This window comes from Sciurus vulgaris, assembly GCF_902686455.1.
Source record: "Sciurus vulgaris genome assembly, chromosome: 9".
NCBI classification, from domain to species: domain Eukaryota; kingdom Metazoa; phylum Chordata; class Mammalia; order Rodentia; family Sciuridae; genus Sciurus; species Sciurus vulgaris.
The window spans coordinates 59,851,957-59,868,622 of NC_136469.1; the positions used below are offsets into that span (position 1 = coordinate 59,851,957).

At 41.3% G+C, this 16,666-nt stretch overlaps 1 pseudogene across 1 annotated transcript; it reads right to left on the reverse strand.

Annotated features, from left to right (window-relative positions):
• Nucleotides 1-2,178: 2,178 nt before the first annotated feature.
• LOC306669592 (UPF0729 protein C18orf32 homolog) lies at nt 2,179-2,447 on the reverse strand (annotated as a pseudogene). Its single transcript has one exon. The product of its transcript is annotated as a UPF0729 protein C18orf32 homolog (transcript).
• Between the last annotated feature and the right edge of the window lie 14,219 nt (nt 2,448-16,666).

Here is a 16,666-nt window from a genome sequence, read left to right on the forward strand (position 1 = left end):
ACAAGAAACATTTTATTACATGTAAATGATACCTCAATAAAGTTTATTAAATGTTAAAAAAAGAAAGGCAGCTCACTCGTTCCTTGGGCCATCTGTGTGTGCTAGCAGGCAGTGAGTTGGCTAAGGAGAGAAAGGAGAACTTCCAGAAAGAGGAAAGACCAGATCTTTTTATGCTTGGATGACAGCAACTGAATAACCTCCTCCTGCTCTCTTGCCTCAGTGTCTCTTGGCCAGAGCTCAGCAGAGACTAAGCTATGCAGGTTGTAGGACTTGGTGGCCCCCTGTGGAGATCCTGCCCTACTCTCAGAGGCCTTCTTAGGGACTTGATTACTTGTTAGCACTGACGGTCTTAGGACCCAGAGGTCCCATGGGAGGGGTCCTGAACATCATTCAGACTTCAAGTTCAAACACACAGATGAGACTGACAGGAGAAGTGGGAAAGGGGTGGGAACTGGGTTTCAGGGGGTGAGAAAGAGGATCCCCAGGAGAAAGCCAGCTCCCATGGGTGAGGACTCATGGCTTCAGGGATGGGCATATTGCAGTGAGGGTTCCTGGCCCTAACTCAACCTAATCTTGCTTACCCTCCAGCAAGACTGTGTGTTCTGAAAGGAAAGTGCACAATTGTGCTCAGTTGTGTTATTTCTTCCTACATGACCAAGTCCTTTCAGCCTTCTGAGGTCATCTTTTCCTTTAAGAGAAAATTTTTTTTCAATAGAAAAATAATAATAATTCCAGGTTCCTCTGTCCCACATACTGTGTCAAGTCCAGTGATGTGTCAAGTCCAGTGATGAGGCAATCTAGTGAAATTTCTGTGAATCCTGGGGGCTCACACTTTCCTGGTCACTGTTTCCCCGACTTCTTGTCTCTACTGAAATTTAGGTCACTAGTCAGCCGATGGCTGTCTGGGTTGGTTCTCCCCTCCCCACACCACCTGACCTCAGGCCACAGGGTTCCTCTAAACTTAACTCTCTTGCCAAAAAATTTTGTATAACAGACTTTACCGAAGGTTTGTTCAGGGAAATGGAGGGAAGTTCATAATGTAGCAGAGCTCAGAAACAAAAAAAAAAACAAAACTTAACGTTGAATTATAGACTCATCTGAGCTGGGTTTCTTCTTCAGTGCCTCCAAAGCACATTGCTGGGTGGTCAGCTTTGCCCTCTGGCCACTACTTTCCACCATCTGCAGGTGCCCTTTCCTCTCCTCTCTCACACTCCTGGTCCCTCTCCAGCATTTGGAAGGTGGTCATTTGAAGGCAAATGCTGTCACCTGAGACAGACCATTAAGTAGATGCAAAAACCTATAGGTAACAGTAGGCTAGAGGGCAGTGTCCTGGGTCTCAGAGGTATGGCAAGTGTCCCCTTCCTCCGTGAGTGGTTGGAGACGGTGTCTGCAGCAACATTAAAGCTTCAGAGATGGGAGGCAGAGGCTGCATCAAGAGTAGAGCAAAGCTGCAGATAGACCTTAGTGTATGGGAGACTCCTTCTTCCCTTAGGAAATTTTGACAGGCCAAGCATAGGTATCACTGAGGCTTGGCCATTAGCAGTTGGAGGGATTGAGCCAGCATCCATAGGATCAAACTGGTACAGTGACCTTCTCCCCCACCCGAAATTAAACTGAATGTTTAACACATTTGTAGGAATGGAAGGAATGCAGTAGGATAATAATTTTATAATATGCATTAGCCAGTTATGTAAAAGATGTTTCATTTTTCAGAGAAATTTCTCCTATTTCCTTCTTTTCCATCTTCCTCAGAGAAATGAACAGTAGTTACTTACTCTCACAGATAAACTGCTCAGTTGTGTCCAATGGTAATTTTAGTTTTATGTTTCACATCATTATCATCTGTACTATTTCACAGTAAAATTTACTACACTCAAATTACAAGGACCCGTAGAATTAGAGCAAATAGTAGTTAAATTTATATGAATAAATGCTGGAAGCCCAAGGACTTTAAGTACTGTGTTTACTGGCACAAGCCTATTTATTCATATTATTAAAAAAGGAGTAATAGAAATGAAACTACTGTAATGAAAACAGAACTCAGGAATGAAGTCATTAAATATAATCAAGTACGTTTGAAATATAAATACCATATATTTCTCAACGAGCGTTAGGTAAATAAACTATTTGGAATTCTAGTTTCAGAGAAAAAGCTCAGAGACAATTACAGAAAGGTGCTTCAAATTACAACCCATTTTAATACAGTTGAGATCCTTTGAGAAAACTGCATTAGTCTTTCTTTTTATCACGGATTCCTGTTGGTTCTTTGGTTGGCAATCCATTTCTGTCTGCACCCTTACAGTTTACTTTGTTTTTATCGCTAGATTCTTTTATAGCTTTTCTAGGCCATATATAACTAACAAAAGGGGAAGCCAGAGGGCACGACTCCAGGAATTTTTTGTAGATCAAGAGCAGAATAGGAATGACAATCAAGGAATGCACACCATCCTCCCAGGCTTGAACTCCTAAGCTGCAACCAGGAAGTCCCAAAGGCAGTCTGCAGTTTGTTGGGGGAGGAATGAATGACTTCCCAGCCTGGTACAGTAACTTTCCCAGGACTGGGAAACTCAGAGGCCCTGGGGAATATTAAAACAAATCTATTAAGGAATATATTGGGGCTCAGAATCTTGAGTATCCACACCTTCTTTCAACAACCAGGAAGGAACTGTCTTCTTAACATGACAAACCAACAGCAAATGAAGCTATTCTAAGCTGTGATCAGGGCTTCTTAAACTTCAATGTGCGTGTACTTTATGTAGGGATGTTGGTGAAATAGATTCTGACTCAGTAGGTCTAATGTGGAACCTGGGGTTTTCATTTATGACAAGCCTCCAGGTGATGCAGCCTGGAGGTCTTTTTGAGAAGCAAGCCTGTAAGCGACTTTGCCCCTTACATTTGCAAATAATGACAAAAAATAGGCACTCTGGGAAAAAAAAGGCAACTCGTAACCCAAGCACTGGACAATTTTAGTGGATGGTCGGCTCTATGGTAAAGAGAAGGGGCCATGAGAGAGGAAGCGAGTAGCCATCCTAAGGATCCTCAATGGATACTCTCGATGAGACCTATTTTGTCCTCCTTGGGTTAGTCCAGTAATAAGAGGAACAAGCAATCTCCTATTCCAGGCTCTTTGTTCTGAGAGGCTTGACTGTTCACTTTCTCCTTAGTGCAGTTCTCTAACCAGTGACTCTCCATTTATTAAGTGGCTTGCTATGGCATTAGAAGAGATTTTTAGATTCCAACCTTGACCCCCCCACCTTTTTTTTTTTTTTTTTTTTGCGGTGCTGGGGATTAGAACCAGGGCCTTAGTGCTTGCCTTGCAAGCGCGCTACCAACTGAGCTATATCCCCAGCCCTCCAACCTTGAACTTTTAATTATAGAATGCAAAAGGGCTTGGAACGTTTACAGAGAATGAGATAGGGAGATTATTTGGGGAGACTCTGGTGCTCCTAACCAGCTTACAGTGGCAGCAACTATGTTTTCATGAGTGCATTCACCTTCCATTACCAGATCTGGTCCTAAGCACCTGACAAAAACCTCACAATGCATCCAGCAAACCTTTGTCTCAGGGTTATTTGTTGTGGCATTAGTGACAGCAGCTGCACCTAGCCCCAAAGTAACATGTATATTTAATCCCTGCCAGCATGAGGGGGCCACCCATCTAGCTTTCTTTTATACAGCCCTTTGCAGAGTAGCTTTCAAAGAGTTATAATTAGAATTTTAAAAGCACATAAACAAAATTCAAGCTACTCAAGCCTGCCTGCTCAGCTTCAGAGGAAAACATTTAAAAATGAGTTTGTAGGAAGAAAATACAAAGGAGCAGACTTGGATTAAAACAAAAAACAGTTTTTGAAAATGGGGCAAGCCAGTTTCAAGTGGCAAGAAGCTCTTTGTTTATTGGGGATTATGTTTAAACATAGGAATTCAGCTGGAGAGTAGGAACCAAAGTTCAAAGAACCCTCTGGGCCTGCCCTGCCTTCTTTGACCTTCTTTAACTTAATGACTGCAAAAGCTCATTTGAGGGCTTTGATGGTCTGGGAAACTCAGCGTGTAGGTCATGCCTTTGGAGAAATTTCTTAGAAGTAGAAGGTTCCATACATGTCATCCGACAGTTCATCAACAGACCTGGCTGAACACTAGACAGCTATGAGATTTGGGATGCAGGCAAAGGAGTTCAGACCACACCATTCCCAAACAGGCCACTCTCGGAGAGTGATTATTTTGAGTTAATGACAATTGAAAAGCATCAGATGTCAGAAGGGCACTCTGACCATCTCTGTTCTCGCTAAAGGCATGTGAAAGGTTCTCACCTTGTACCTGGAGGAAGAAAAACATTCTCAACAGCAGAGACAGGGAGTTGAGGCCAAAGGAAATCTGTACAAATATTGTTTAACTAACTTTTACCTGTCTAGTCACTTTCCCAAAATTAACCTCCCTAGCCCAAGTTCCTTTGTCTAGGTACTGTTCATAATTTGCTGCTCTTTATCAAACCTAGTGTAAAAGCCTTTGACTCTGACTGCTTCTTTGGGTCTTCATTTTTCATATGAGGCCTCCATGTTCATGTAAAAATGTTATTAAAATATTTTTGCTTTTCTACTATTAATATTTTCTATCAAAAGAAATTGAAGAAAACCTTAGAAGATGGAAAGATCTCCCATGTTCTTGGATAGGCCGAATTAATATTGTCAAAATGGCCATACTACCAAAAGTGCTATACAGATTCAATGCAATCCCAATTAAAATCCCAATGACGTACCTTACAGAAATAGAGCAAGCCATCATGAAATTCATCTGGAAGAATAAGAAACCCAGAATAGCTAAAGCAATCCTTCGCAGGAAAAATGAAGCAGGGGGTATCGCAATACCCGAACTTCAACTTTATTACAAAGCAATAGTAACAAAGACGGCATGGTACTGGTACCAAAATAGACAGGTAGATCAATGGTACAGAATAGAGGACACGGACACAAACCCAAATAAATACAACTTTCTAATACTAGACAAAGGCGCCAAAAATATGCAATGGAGAAAAGATAGCCTCTTCAACAAATGGTGCTGGGAGAATTGGAAATCCATATGCAACAGAATGAAACTAAACCCATATCTCTCACCCTGCACAAAACTCAACTCAAAATGGATTAAGGACCTTGGAATCAGACCAGAGACTCTGCAGATTATAGAAGAAAAAGTAGGTCCCGATCTTCAACATGTCGGCCTAGGACCAGACTTCCTCAACAGGACTCCCATAGCACAAGAAATAAAAGCAAGAATCAATAACTGGGATAGATTCAAACTAAAAAGCTTTCTCTCAGCAAAGGAAACTATCAGTAATGTGAAGAAAGAGCCTACAGAGTGGGAGACTATCTTTGCCAATCATACTTCAGATAGAGCACTAATCTCCAGAATCTATAAAGAACTCAAAAAACTCTACACCAACAATACAAATAATCCAATCGACAAATGGGCTAAGGAAATGAACAGACACTTCACAGAAGAAGATGTACAAGCAATCAATAAACATATGAAAAAATGTTCAACATCTCTAGTAATAAGAGAAATGCAAATCAAAACCACCCTAAGATTCCATCTCACCCCAATTAGAATGGCGATTATCAAAAATACAAGCAACAGGTGTTGGCGAGGATGTGGGGAGAAAGATACACTCATACATTGCTGGTGGGGCTGCAAATTAGTGCAGCCACTCTGGAAAGCAGTGTGGAGATTCCTTAGAAAACTTGGAATGGACCCTCCATTTGACCCAGCTATCCCACTCCTTGGCCTATACCCAAAGGATCTAAAATCAGCATACTACAGAGATACAGCCACATCAATGTTCATAGCTGCTCAATTCACAATATCCAGACTATGGAACCAACCTAGATGCCCTTCAATTGATGAGTGGATAAAGAAACTGTGGTATATATACACAATGGAATATTACTCAGCCATAAAGAATGACAAAATTATGGCATTTGCAGGCAAATGGATGAAATTGGAGAATATCATGCTAAGTGAGATAAGCCAATCTCAAAAAGCCAAGGGACGAATGATATTGCTAATAAGTGGAGGATGACACATAACGGGGGGGAGGGAAGGGTTAATGTTAGGGTTAGAGTTAGGGTTAGGGAGGGGGGCAAGTATGGAGGAAGAAAGTACTGTATAGAGGGTATAGAGGGGTGGGAGGGGTGGGGGGAAGGGAAAAAATAACAGAATGAATCAAACAACATTACTGTATGTGGATTTATGATTACACAAATGGTATGCCTTTGCGCCATGTACAGAGAGGCAGCATGTATCCCATTTATTTACAATTAAAAAAAAAAAATTTTTTTTCTATCAGTCCCTGCCCAAGACACTACCAGGCTGGAGGAAAGGTTTTACTCCCCTATACAGGTACCGAGAGAGGTACATATAGGGATTTTGCTTGCGGCAAAGGAGAATGCACATGAGAATACTGAAGGGGAATGTACAACATAGCCAGTTCATCAGAGCCAGGCTCCAGAAAGGTCCTGCCACCGTCATCCACTCACCTTCTGGGGCAGAAGAAAATGCATTTGACTTCAATTGTGAGTCAAGTTTTAAAAGATCCCAAACCTGGGACATTTGAAATGCCAATTAAGAAGAGTTGTTTCTCTATATTCCTGGTAGTCATAATAAATTATTTTCTATGAGTTATACCATGGAATCCCTGCCATTTATGAAACTAAAACTACCCCCTACCTAATAACTCATACCTAATACTCTATATCTAATACTGTATACCAAATCATAATTCATGAAAGTTTTTTTTTTTTTTTTTTCTTTTTGGTACCAGGGATTTAACCCTGGGGTGCTTAACCACTGAGCCACATCCCCAGCCCTTTTTTATGTTTTATTTTGAAACAGGCTCTCGATAAGTTGCTTAGGGCCTTGCTAAATTGCTGGGACTGGCTTTGAATTTTCAATCCTCCTGCCTAAGCCTCCTGAGTTCCTGGGATTACAGGCATGTGCCCAGCATGAAAGTATTTTAGATGCAGCAAAATTTACTGCTATTATCTAAATTGTTGGAGATGATTATTTAGATGCTGAGGTTTCCTAAAACTATACTCAGTGGTGATCATGTACCAAGTCCTGTGTTAATCACTTCAAACTATTCCCTCGGCTGACCATCCCAGTCTCTGAATAAGGGGGTTTCAGTGTTATTATTTCTGAGATAGAAATTAATGAGGTAGAAATGGCAGCCAGGAGTGAAACCCTGATTCACACTTGGGTCTGACTTCATAGCCCTTCCTCATACCCATCTACTCTAGCATTCCTGATTCGCCTAAGGAGTTGGGGGCTCCCTTGGGAGTGAAGAAGAGACTCAATGTTCCACATGCTGGACTTACTTTCCTGCATGGAACAGATTCCTCCAGGCTCCGCATAGACAACTGTGAATATGAGGCAGACACAGAAGCCCCCACCTGACCTGGGGGGATGAGAATCAGAATGGAAAAGACATTTCCTAGGGTTTAAAAAAAAAATACTATAAAGAACAAATCACATAAGTATCTGCAAGAAATTTTTAAAAGAAAAAAGAAAATCAATTTGCAAAATTACCTACAGCAAGTCACAGAATATACCTCCAATTATTGAAAACCCACCACCTCTGCTCCCTTTGGTTCACCATTACCTCTTTTTACCTTGAATTTTAGAATGACAATACAATTAACACCTGGGTAGATTCACTAGTGGTTTATTTTTGGAAGAATGGTGGAGAACTGTGTGGCTCACCTGTGGCAATTAAGCATCCTAGAGTGTTCTGCGTGAGCTGCTGGAGCAGGCATCCTGAGCACTGGCTGTCTTCCAGATTGGGCCACTATATTTAGGCTGACCGAAAGTTCTCCCCTGCAACTGAGCCCGAGGCCACATTTTGGTTTCCCAAGTTTGCATGAGGAGCGACCTGTTTCCTAGGGAGCTCAACCTCCTGAACCTGGCTCTGCCATTGCTCTGTAAGGGATTTTCACAGGGCAGGTCATTCAATCTCCAGGGCTCAGCCTGACCATCTATAGAATGGAATGGTTCATGAACACCCGCCATGAAGAATAGTTAATTACTGGAAATGACTCTGGAAATCTGAAACACTATGTCACCAGTGTCTTACAGCCTCAGGAAGATGGGAAGCAACATGTGCAGGTGGCATTTTTTCACGGAGTGTGTGATCTAGAGGCGCTGTCAGATTTAGACAAGGTTTAGCAGGAGAGGCCAGAAGTCAGAAATGAGCCAACTGAGGGCCAGGGCAGAGGACACTTAACTTGAGATGGTGTCCAAGGTTCAAAGAAGGGTCTGTACTCTTCCTTCCTCTTTAATGCCACACTGACCTTGAGTCATGGGAATCTGCACGTTGGAAAGCCATAATTGCCTAAAATCATTCCCATGAATGGCAAGAAGCCAAATTCTACATTTTCATAAAGAATACAGTTTTTTTTTTTTTTACTCATTCTTCGCAAGTTTGCATGTTGAAGGTTTGTTTTTAGGACCAAACAGATTAGTAAAACTCAGTCTTGTTAAAGCATCTTCTTTGTTACACATTTGTTCATTTGTTTTGTAAAAAAAACAGCCACACAAACAAAACAGAAAAAAAAAAAAAAAAAACCCACAGTATCTTTGTGGAAACTACCTAAAAATCAAAGAAAGAAGTAGTGAATTTTCTAAGTGCAATTTTTTCTTTCAGATGACTTTTTGATCTTCCTCAAACTGTGAGATGGTGAACTAATGCAGGAATTAAGAACCATCTTTGGTTAAAGCTGGAGACTCCTACATGGCAGATTTACAGAGGTTGCCTACTCTAAGTGTAGGCAAACATCAAACACCCACAATAGGAACCCTGTGTTACAGGTATACCTGTGTTATAGGTATCATTATGAAGGGTCAGTTGGTTCAAAGCACTTTCAAAGTATAACTACAAATGAACTTAGGACAGTTCCCAATCTGGATATGAAGTATGCTCTGTATTTTTGTTCTGTTCACTCAAGAATAGATGCACTAAAAGCAAATGCTGTCCCCTAATTAGTTCACAATGATTATCTGTATGCTAGTTCTGATTCTAATGATTCAAATCCTTTAAAAGTTTTCAACCAATAAATAACAAATATTCTAGAAACACATGAGGGCATTTGTTTCAGTTTAGAAAAATCTGGAAGTCTTCAACACATTTTCCCCTTAACTGTTTACTTTCAGTTACCATTGGGCTGTATGGTCAGAGGGTTGGTTGACCCTTCTGTCCCCAAGGCAAGTCACATAGGAGGTATGCTTCTGGGTTACCACCTTTTCAGAGCTTCTAAAGGTCACAAGTGACATGTTCCCCTACTTAGAAGTTTTGGGGAAAGAGATATTCTAGGATTGAATATAAATAAGCAAAACAAATAAGGCAATTTCTAAGGTAAGTAATGTCCACTGTTGCTGAAATTATCATAAAGGAATCCCATCCTGTGTCATCAGGTCAAAGGCCTGGTCCCCCCTTACCAAGGACAAAGATTGAGGCCTTTGTGGAACTATTATAAGATTTCATGCAACATTTGCCTCAACACTTTCCTGAAATTTTTCAGAAAAGTTTTCTTTTTTTTTTTTTTTCTAGAAAAATTTGAATGTTGAGAATATCTTCACTCTGTCTCCAATTTGGAAGATTCTCTAGAATAAGAAAAATATTAAGTTTTCTTAAGGGTTAAACTTTCCAAACAAATAAATGATCCCAACCAAACAAAATCTCACTAAATGTTCATGAATGTCTGAAAGAGCAGGCACCACGTCTGTCCAACGCTGTGCGAGAGAGAACACGGCAGGAGCCTGTCCAGTCACTGCTGGGTAATCTCTGCGTTGGCGGGCCCCCGGGGCAGCTCAGTTCCAATGTGTTCCCCAGTGACTTCCTCCGTGAACTATTTTTTCTTGTTGTTTCTTTTCCCTCACTGGGAATTATCCTTCCTCCAGTGGCTGGATTTGAAGTCAGATTCTCAATCTACTGAGAGTTAGTTCTGGTCGGGCAGATCTAGATCTGTAAGCCTAAGTGGCTCTTCTGATGTACTGTGGTCCTGCCCATGAGGTGGGATGTTTGTGAAAAGCACTGGGGAGGATGGCATGACACCACCTCCAGCTGGAAACTTCTGAGCTGTTTTCTGCACCGTGGCCGGTACACTCAACCTGCCTCTTTCTAGCCATGCTCACAGCTTCTGGACCAGGTCAGGTCTCACGCCAAGAGTATGGTGATTTCTTATCTTAACTGGCCTTTACAAGAGTAATCTCCAGTTCATCATTCACATCCGGGGTAGCACAAGAATGCTCATGGATGAACATGCTCTATCCTCCTGCTCAATTATGTCTCCTTAGTCTGACTTTCAAATTTCTCCTCTTCTACCTTCAACTACTTTTTTTTTTTTTTTTTTTTTTTGGTGCTGGGGATTGGACTCAGGTTCACTTGATCACTGAGTCACATTCCCAGCCCTATTTTGTACTTTATTTAGAGACAGGGTCTCACTGAATTGCTTAGCACCTCACTTTTGCTGAGGCCGGCTTTGAACTCTCGATCCTCCTGCCTCAGCCTTCAGAGCCACTGGGATTACAGGCCTGCCCGACCATGCCTGACTTCAACCTACTTTTAAAAACATATTTTGTATTATATCCTCTCTAGGCACACTGGTCTCCTGTCCTTTCCAAATACATCATGCATTTGTGTATTTTTGTGTCTTCAATTATTTATGATCTTCTATCTTGGTGTACTGCTTTTCCAGCCCTCCCAGGAGAATTTTGACTGTTCTTCAAAATACAAATAAAAACACCTCTGAGGAGTCATCCCAGCAATCTTCTCTCAAAATTAATTGCTCCAGCGTCTGCCTCACTTTACCAAATTCCGTGCCTCTCATGGAGCCTGTCTCTCTCTGCCCATTTAGCCTGCATCTCTTGTATTTAGCTTGTTTAGAGATCTGCAGCCTTTGAGGGAATAACTTGCCTCATTCATTCTTGTGCTTCACTTCCTCCCTCAAACATTTGGCGGAGACATGCACAGAGGAAATGCTTACTGAACATTTTTTTGGCAAAAGGAAAAGGTAACAGCAAATAAAAAATAAGTTGCACTTTGGCCTAATTTACTTAGAATTAAATGGTAACTCAGAGCAACCCAGAAATGTGCCAGAAGATATAAGAACCTGGGACTAATGGTCTGGAGTCACCTTCCCCAAGTTCTAAGCTCATCAGTTATATTATTACAGCTTCATGATCCTTTCAGGATAAAATGTCAGGCTTAGATGTAGCCATTGACTGTGACAGTTAATTAAGTACAGGTGTCCTCAAAAGCCATCTGTAAGGAGGGCAGTCTTGGGCCTGCTGCATGCTTACTAATCCTGAGAGTTGTGGAGGAGTACAGTGTCGTTTTAATTCGGCTTGACTAGCAGCAGCTTTGTTTAGACACCTGCTCTTCTTTAGTAACTGAAGGTAACTGATATCTGTGTGCTCCTACGTGCCCAGACAGGATTCCAGTTCCAAAGAGTCAACTAAAATTATCTTTCTTGAGGGATCTATTTGAATCTGACATTTGCTCATTTATTTTCTTTAAAATGTTGTGGAGAAAACCAGAGGCTGCTCATTACTATTCTGGGGAGAGATTTCTACATGTTCTCCTAACAATCCACACATTTCAGGCTTGGAGATTCAGAACCCCATGGGGGCCAGACAACCACGTGTTTGGGAGGAAGGGAGGAAATGGCTGGAGGCTGAAGATGGTCATCCTCCATATGGAAATCCTTGGGAGAGATGCTCATGTGGGAAATGTCCATGTGTAACCTGTGCTGTTGTTCTTGAATGCAGCACGTTCCTACCTACCCTGGCCATCCTCAGCTCCTTCACCCTTCTGTTTAATCTAAGACACCACTCTAGTTTCTTCCCTCCCCCTCCTCCTTATTCTTCTTTTTCTTGTACTGGGAATTGATCCCAGAGGTGCTTTGCCACTGAGCCATATCCCCAGCCCTTTTTATTTTTTATTTTGAGACAGGATCTCAATAAATTGCCATGGATCTAAGTTGCTGAGGCTGGCCTCAAACTTGCAATCCTCCTGCCTCAGCCTCCTAAATCACTGGGATGATAGGTGTGGACCACTGTGCCCAGCCATGGTCCTTGTTTCTTGAGCCTGCCTGAATTCATGCAGACCATACCATCTCCCCTCTTACTAAATTGCTTCTGCACTTCTCATCAGTACCAGTCAATTTGCATTTTTTGGTCTCTCACTGTTTTGAAGATGCTAATTTGACCTTCTTGGCCAGAAGATAAGTTTTTTTAGGGCTGTTATTATGCTTCTTTTTTTTGCCTCCCACCATGGCCCCACTTGATAAACACTCCCTGGCTGATTGGAAGCCAAAGAAATTAAGTTGAATGTTATGTAAATGAAGCTTAAGCTACTGGAGCCCCTCTTGTTGCCCCTGATTCCTCAAACTCCTTCAGAATCTAAAATGTAGGCTGAATCATTGCTTTAAAAGGCATTTCCTTAAAGACTGAAAATGTTCCAGGGAATCTCATGCTAATGACAGCTTTGATCACTTGCAGGCAGCTCCCCGCCCAGAATGAGTAATATTCATAGAGTCTCAGTAGAAGGGATTTTCAGGGCATGTGCTTTTAATCCTATTAGTCACATGGAAAGAAAGGCAGCCACCAGAAAAGTTCTTGAAAAAGGACAAGGTTAGCTCAAGGCCTACTGGGGACAATTGAAACAGTAGGCTAGAAGCCACCACTTGTTCCAATGGATACTTAAAATCATTCTGAGCGTTATCCAGACTGTATTTAAAAACAAACAAACATAAGGTTTCTCACTCTCTCTTGTTTGTTTAGAATATGGTTCTACTTTTGAATGTTAAGAAATCTATGACTCCTTGTCTTCTGTCTCCTGTTAAGGTCTCTCTGCTTTAATGTTGGGAATTTCTTATTCACATAGATAGCGAGTGTCTATAGATTGTCTGGAAAGTAGACAGTGTGCATTTGCTACAGCAAAGTGCTGAGAACTTCCATGATTCCTTGTGATAAAACAAGGAAGATGGTGGTTAGGGTTTAAATTCTATAAAGTAAAAATGAACTTGTGGAATGATAGAATTTTGTTGTGGGGAGGTGCATGCCTTTCATCCCAGAGGCTTGGGAGATTGAGACAGGAGGACCACAAGTTTGAGGCCAGTCTCAGCAACTTAGCGAGGCCCTAAGCAACTTAGTGAGACCCTGACTCAACATAAAATCAAAAGGGCTGAGGCTGTAGCTCAGTGGCAAAATACCCCTGAGTTCAATCCCCAGTATTGAAAATAATAATAATGCATAATAATAACTATAATAAAAGTATTGCTGGGAGAAACCTTGAGCGTGAGTGAGAGGGGAATTTTGGTTCAGCAAAGAACTGAGATTTGTTTTAGACATATTAGATTTGTATTAGACTTATTTTATCAAGGAAAAGGGATCATAAAGAAAACCATTAGCAGTTATAAAGAAGAAAGACTTCTGATTTGCTTCTAAAACTGACAAGGGGTTTTATTTTTTTTTTTTATTTTATTGTAAACAAATGGGATACATGTTGCCTCTCTGTTTGTACATGGCGCAAAGGCATACCATTTGTGTAATCATAAATCCACATACAGTAATGTTGTTTGATTCATTCTGTTATTTTTCCCCTTCCCCCCACCCCTCCCACCCCTCTTTACCCTCTATACAGTACTTCCTTCCTCCATTCTTGCCCCCCTCCCTAACCCTAACTCTAACCCTAACACTAACCCTTCCCTCCCCCCCATTATGTGTCATCCTCCACTTATTAGCGAAATCATTTGTTGACAAGGGGTTTTAAACAATAGTCCGTCCTAGTTAAATATGATGTGATAATTTAACAGAGCCAGTAAAACTAGTAAACAAAAGTTGATATTACCAGGTGCTGTAAACCTGTGAAAAGGGAAGCATAAAGTTAACATGCCAGGGTTTTTCACTGGGAAGAAGGAAATGTTCTAGGTGGCCTGAGACTTTCTTCATGTATTAATTCACTTATTTACTCACAAATTATTGAGTACCAATTACATGTTAGGCACTGGAGAAAAAGGAGTGAATTAAATAGTCAAAAATCTTTGCCCTTCAGACATTTCACAGAAGAAGAGATACAGGTGATCAACAAATATATGAAAAAGTGCTCATCATCTCTAGTAATTAGAGAAATGCAAATTAAAATCACCCTAAGATTTCATCTAACTCCAATTAGAATGGCCATTATCAAGAACACAAGCAACAATTAGTGTTGATGTGGATGTGAGGGAAAAAGGCACACTCATACATTGCTAGTAGAGTTGCAAATTGGTGCAGCCACTCTGGAAAGCAGTATGGAGATTTCTCAGAAAACTTGGAATGAACCCACCATGTGGCCTATTCTACTCCTTGGCCTATACCCAAAGGACTTAAAATTAGCATACTACAGAGATGCAACCCCATCAATATTCATGGCTGCTCAATTCACAATAGCTAGATTGTGGAACCAACCTAGGTGCCCTTCAAGTGATGAATGGATAAAGAAACTGTGGTATATATATACAATGGAATATTACTCCGCCATGAAGAATGATAAAATTATGGCATTTGCTGGTAAATGGATGGAGTTGGAGAATATCACGCTAAGTGAAATTAGCCAAGCCCAAAAAAACAAAGGCCGAATGTGTTCTCTGATAAGTGAATGATGATACATAGCGAGGGGGGTGGTTGGCGAGATTGGGCAAGAAAAGAATGGAGGAACTTTGGATTGTGTAGAGTGAAATGTGGTGGAAGAGGGTGGGGGAAGGAAAGATAATGGACTGAGACAGACATTATTACCCTATGTACATGTATGATTACATGATGGTGTGAATATATCATGTACAACCATAGAAATGAAAAGTTGTACCCCATTTGTGTACAATGACTCAAAATGCAGTCTATAAAAATAAAAAATAAATAAATAATATTTTTGCCCTCAGAGGAACTCATATTCTAGCAGGGTGACAGGAAAGAGTAAAAAATAAATAAAATACATCCTATCTTAACAAAGGCCCTATTAGGCGTTAAAGCGCAGTTATGGTTCGTCGCTAGCTCCCAGAAATGCTCCACAGATACGGGTCTCACACAAGGAACTTTTATTTTATGCAGACATTCACGTCTGCACGGGGAAAGGGAAGAAAGAAAGAAAGAACATGGCTCAAGGTTTCTCTTAGACATAGGAATTTCGAGGGCTGAGAGGATCCAATCGCGGAGGAGAATTCTTACAAACTGACTGATGGACCAATGATATATTAGAACGTATCGTGGGAGGGAGGAAGATTACGGCAACATAAGCTGGAAATTCCTGTAAGTGAGAGGTGGGCGAATGCAGATTGACAGGTGGTGAGGGAAGCCAGATTCCTTACAGGCCCTATGTAGGACATCTATAAAAACTTAAATTGAGCAATTTTATGGATACCCTATAAAATTGTATAGATTTTTATAGGAGTCCTATATATAGGAGGATGGGACATAATGGGTTAAATAGTAATGTGGCCTCTGGAGAATAAGAACACCAACAAGGGGGATACAAAGTACGGGGTGGGGAAACTGTGTTAGAGAAAATGATCCTGCGCCTGACTGAGGGCTGAAGGAAATGAGCAGAGACCGCAAGTGAGTGTCAAGCAGAAGCCCAGGCTGTACAGACCTGGAGGCAGGAACCCAAGCCCTGTGGCTGAGGGGCAGTAAATAGCTAATGTGCTGGAGAAGAACAAAATGAGCTGCAGGAGAGGGTAGGGTAGGCCAGGTCATTGTGGGCATGGGAGAGGGCTTTGTCTGTTGGCCTCTGGGGAATTTTGAACAGAGAAGATATTTAATTTGACTTTAGTTTTAACAAGGTCACTCTGACTGACGTGTTGGCCTTAGAGTGAAACTTGAAGGGATGTTAGTTGGCTTGGGATAATGTAGCAAAGTACCTCAGACAGTGTGGCTTAAACACTGAAATTTACTGTCTCACAGTTCTGGAGGTTGGAGCATCCAAAATTAAAAGTATTAGCAGGGTTGGTTCCTTCTGAGGTCTGAGGAAAGGATGTGTTCTGGGTCTCTCTCCTTGGCTGGGAGGTGGCCATCTTCTCCCTAGGTCTTCACATCATCTCTCCTGTATGTGTGTCTGAGTCAAGTGCCCTCTTCACATGAACACACCCGTCCTACCAAATTAGGGTTCAACCATTTGACCTCAATTTAACTTGAGTGCCACTGTAACAGTTTCCAAATATGTTCACATCCTGAGATACTCAGAGTTAGTACCAAAATCCATATGTTGGAAACAATGCAGGATCAATGCAGGAGACCAAAAAAGAGATCCCTGCATCCACCTGGGCAAGGGTTGGCAGATGTGAACCGGTTGGAGGTGGTGCCATGATAAGAAGTAGGATTCTGGATATATGGGGAAGATCAGGCTCATGAAATTTGCTAGTGAGTTGGAAGTGAGGTATTTGAGGAAGAGAGGAGTTGGGATGTCCACAGAGCTAAAATCCCAGATGAGCTTAACCATGGGAAACAGTGTGAGCAGAAGGAAATGAAGGGTAAGAAAAACAGAAGCATAATAAAAATGCTTATCTGGCTCAATGGAAAATAAAGCAGAATGCTTTTAAAAAATTTAATTACCAGGAGTGCTTATTTTTTATTTTTTATTGGTGCATTA